We start from the raw sequence: 4,889 nt of genomic DNA, 5'->3' as shown, positions 1-4,889 counted from the left end.
GTGTGTATATATATATATATATATATAGAGAGAGAGAGAGAGAGAGAGAGAGAGAGACAGAGAGAGAGAGAGAGAGAGAGACAGAGACAGAGACAGAGAGAGAGAGAGACAGAGAGACAGAGACAGAGAGAGACAGAGACAGAGAGACAGAGAGAGACAGAGACTAGAATTGACCTAATCTTGATGTTGGGTAGGACAACCCTACCTACTTGCCTAGAGAGCTGATCCTTCAAAGCTTCAGTTGGCAGCAAGATCTTGGCCTCGGTGGGATTCCAGATCAAAGTCAGGGGAACCAAAACTGTTTAGTCTATCAGGAGTCTATGGGAAATCTTGAACTGATTCTCTCCTGTTGATAGAAGGTATGCTCTTTGGCAAAAGGTGGCCTTCGGAAGCAAGAAAAGCTTGATTGACTAATTACAAACATACAAGCAAACACGGTTCCTGGGAAATAAAGAAACTATATGCACAGTAGTCTTTTATGATTATTTTTATTATTATTATTGTTATTTCTACTCCACCCTCCCCCACCCCCTTGCAGACCTCTTCTGTTTGCTATAGGAACACGAAACAAAGCCTGGCTGAGCTGCAGCCCAGGATAGTAAGTAACAATCACAAAATGCCAGGATATTCAGTGCCGTTACTTGGGGAAATCTGCAGCGCCACTAAGAGCTGCTCCACACTATTGATGGCTGCCTAGTCTATTTGCCGGTGACCTTGCTCTGCAGACGATGATATTCCTTTAGCCTGTGAACCAGATTAAAAACAAAAAGAGGTAAATTGACAGTAATAACACATATTCAGTTCATTTAATTCAGGTGGAGCTGGGGACAGCTGTTTGTTAAGACGTAGGTGAAGTTGTCTTTTTTTCCCCTCCTCCTCTGCCCTCCTCCCCCCCCCTCAATAATGTAATTAATTTATCTTTGGGAGAAAACAGTTCATGTTATTGTTCGGCACAAAGCAGTTAACTGGCAATGGAAAATGAAGAGGCCATTATGAAAATATGTCTTGCTCAATGCAATTTAAAAGGGCTTATCAGGCCCTTATAAAGACACACAATTAAGGGGGCAGTGAGGGGGGAGGTTGGAAGGGGAAGAGTGCTCCCAGGGTCGCTGTGGCAATGCTAGGCTCAACATATCCCCTAGTTCAGGGCCCTAAGCATGGCCAGCACCGGCAAGGATGAGCCAAAGGCCGTCTACAGAGGGATGTGTGATGAGGGTATCAAATATAATCAGATTTAGGGATGGGCTGGGTAGGGGGCATCATGGTTCTTCTACACCTCAAGCTCTGTGAGAAGGTAGCCTGGCATCTTTTCCTACATTAGAAACAGACCTGGGGTCAGTTAGAGAGCATAGCAGATAAAATCCCAGGCCTGGAGTTGGGAGGACCTGGGTTCAAATTTGACCTTAGACGTTCCTAGCTGTGTTGACTCTGGGCTAGTCAGTTAAGTCTCATTACCTGGCCATTGCTGCTCTTTGGTCTTAGAATCAATACTGAGATAGAAAGGAAGGGTTTAAAAAAAAGAAAACAGAAATGGCCTTGACCTGCCCGTGGGAGGCTTTTTCATTTTGCTTCAAGTTCTCTACTTCTTATTGTGAAAGGGGGATAGGGACATGAGTGGGCAAAAAAAGGGCTCTGGTCTGGGAGTCCAGAGACTGGGGGCCCATTGTTAGAAGACTAGGTCTAGAGTCAGAGGACCTGGGTATAAATCCCACCTCTAATTCTTGCTAAGTATGTGACTTTGGCCCAGTTGTAAATTGTTTATCTTTCTTAGGTGCCTCAGTTTCCCCATCTGTGAATCGAGATCTCAATTCAGTTATTGACGATCCTAGAATCCTATGTCCTGAGGTGTGTTTGGAGCTAAGTTTGGAGATTCCCATCATCAGGTTGGCTGGAGATAATGAATTTTTCAGCTATAGAAACTATCACAAATCATCTATCTACAAAATCATAGAGAGGTTGTTTCTGCTTGAATCTGACCCTATTGCTCTAGGGAACTTTCAAGACTGGCACAGGGCTGTGTAATTTCTAGTCTTGAAGTTGTCTGAGGGCGTTGAGCAGTGTGATATGATCACTCATACAGCCAGGAAGTGTCTGTCCAAAGAAAGGACTTGAACCTAGGTCTTCCTGACTCTAGAACCTGCTCTCATTTTGGTGTCTTATAGTTTCTGTGGACCAGTCTCCTTTCCCAACCAGAGTATAAGCTTCCATCAGACAGGAAGCAGGTCTTCTATTCCTCTGTATCTTCCATCCTGCCTCACATTCAGTGTTGACTAAGTGATCATTTTAAGATGGTTCTCCATCAAGCTGCTCCTCACAGATACTGACTACAGGGGGAAAAGTGGTATAAAATCAACATGTTCCAAATGTTCTTCTCCCGTCTCCTGCCCATCCTGGGGAAAAGTGCTCAGCTGGATTGTGTTAAAATCAACAACCCATCTTTGTTGTTTACTTGCTTCTGTTGTGTCAAACTCTTCACAATCCAATTTGGGGTTTTCTTGGCAAAGATAATAGAGTGGTTGGCCATTTCCTTCTTCAGCTCATTTTACAGATAAGAAAAATGGAGGCAGAGTGAAGTGACTTTCTCAGAGTTATATACCTAGTGCCTGAAGTTGGATTTGAACTCAAGTCTTCCTGACCTAGCCCTGGGGCTCTATCCACTGCACCAACCTGGTGACTTAACAGTCCAAAGAACCATGAGATTAAGAGATGGAAGAGACCTTGTGGAGGAGGGAGTCATCTGGCCCACTCTCTTGCCTTCTGATCACTGAATATCTAAGTGGCTTCACTCCAGAGGTAGAGGAATAGACTACCTCCAGAGATGGTGGGTTCTTCCTCCTTGGAGGCACTCAAGCAAAGTCTGGATAATCATTTGCTAGATATGTTAAAATGGGGATTCCTTTCAGATATGGGTTGGACTGGATAGCTAGTAAAGTCCCTTCCAACTCAAAATCTGAGATTCTATGAGACTTCCACTTCCACCTGGGGTCTACTGAAGCAAGAGTCAGCTGTGGCTATAGGAGGCAAAAGCACTCCCAGTGAATCCCTCCAAAACCCACAAGGCTTTTCATAGCTGCTCAAAGTTCTGGCTCATATCTCTCTACCATTTTCAGATTCCTCCAGCCCCCTAGTGCTGAGAACACTGATGGATACACAGGAGGTACTTGGTGAATCTGTGCTGCTGGGAGATGGATGGATGGATGGGAGGGAAGACACAAGAACTGCTCTTGTGTGAGGACAGAGGCTCATTTTCCCTCCCAACTTTGTAGGGATTAGTGATCAAAACCCAGTGGTCCAGGCTGAGGAAAGATATGAACTGAATTCATGAAAGGCCCGAAACCCCTCTCCCATACTGGGCTGGGACTAACTTAAAAGCACTCACCTGAGGGAGTTGATGTTGATAAAACCAGTGGCATCAGCGGGCTCATAATCACCTTGTACATTCATGCTATAAGGGAAAAGAAGAGAGGAGATGTGAGGGGATTAGAACATTGGCTTTACTCGCCAGGGTTAGCCCCATACTCTGCAGACCAGGATCCTCTCAATGATGAAGGTAGTGGATGATAATATTTTCCATTCTGTCAGATGCACAGGCCAGAGATGTGACCCAACAAGTAATCAATCAAAAAATATTGAACACTTAGCATGTACCACGCTATACTATGCTATCTGTTGAGAATACAAAGGGAAAACAAAAGACAAAAACAGCCCCTCTTCTGGTGAGCCAGCCAATATATATACATAAATAATAATAGCTAGCATTTACTTAATGCTTTGAGGTTTGCGAAGTACTCTATGCATGTTATCTCATTTGATCCCCACAATAGTAATGGGAGGTTCTATCATTATCCCTATTTTACAGATGAGAAAATGGAGGCAGAGGAGGTTAAGTGGCTTGACCAGGAACACATAACTAGTGTTATGTGTTTGGGACAGAGTTTGGGACAGAATTTGAACTAAAAATTTCCCGTCTAGCACTCTAGTCACCACTGCACTTTAGCTGCATTGGTTACATACAAAGCACATACAAATAACAACAACAATAGTAGCATTTATGTGATGTGTTAATGTTTGTAAAACACTTTATATTATTCATTTGATCTCCACAACCCTATGAAGTAGGTACTCTTCTTATGTCCATTTTTTTTTCAGATGAGAAAACTGAGTCTAGGAAATGTCTGAGGCTGGGTTTAAACTCAGGTCTTAGTGACTCCAGGTTCAACATCTATCCAACATGCCACCTAGCTGCCCACAAAATACCTACAAGATAGACAGAAAGTACAATCTCCCCTCATGTTCCATTCTAGAACTAGCTGTCATCCAGAGATGTGGTTAAGCTTTTTTAAAGCTATTTTTACTGACAGGCTTAGACTCTATATTCCTGGACGTAATAGTTTTCATAAATTGACTCCCGATTATATAAAGGGAAATGATGCAACGTAGTTAGAAGATGCCCTAGAACTACAAGTCACGATTCCTGGGTTTCAACTCTGTCACTAATTTGCCGTGTGACCTTGGGCAAATGAGACAATAGATACACAAGCATTCTAAAAACTAGAAAGTGCTCTACAAATGGAGGGATTAATTATTGAATAGGATGGCCTTGGCCCTTTGTTTGTCCTAAAAATCTCTCTTCAAACTTCAAGTGTGTGTGAGTGTGTGTGTGTGTTGAGGGCTGGGGAAAAGCAAATAATTTTCTTTTCTGGGATTAGGTGAATAAATATGCTCTCGTCTGCTCCATTTTTCATGATTCTGTTGTTTCTATCTTTCCAGAAAGAAAGCACACTAAGGTTGTTTTTATATCATATTCACCTTTTGAACCCATAGATATCCTTTGGAAAGAAGGAAGGAGGGAAGGAAGGAAGGAAGGAAGGAAGGAAGGAAGGAAGGAA

General features: G+C 43.0%; 1 long non-coding RNA gene across 1 annotated transcript; it reads right to left on the bottom strand.

Annotated features, from left to right (window-relative positions):
* Positions 1-472: 472 nt before the first annotated feature.
* On the bottom strand, positions 473-3,780 carry LOC123255172. The gene is made up of 2 exons (XR_006506740.1): positions 3,380-3,780; positions 473-744 (listed from the first exon to the last, which is right to left on the bottom strand). It is a non-coding gene; the product is annotated as an uncharacterized LOC123255172 (long non-coding RNA).
* Positions 3,781-4,889: the final 1,109 nt, after the last annotated feature.

Source organism: Gracilinanus agilis, unplaced genomic scaffold, assembly GCF_016433145.1.
Source record: "Gracilinanus agilis isolate LMUSP501 unplaced genomic scaffold, AgileGrace unplaced_scaffold4056, whole genome shotgun sequence".
Taxonomy (NCBI): domain Eukaryota; kingdom Metazoa; phylum Chordata; class Mammalia; order Didelphimorphia; family Didelphidae; genus Gracilinanus; species Gracilinanus agilis.
This window is presented reverse-complemented; position numbering and strand designations above follow the sequence as displayed.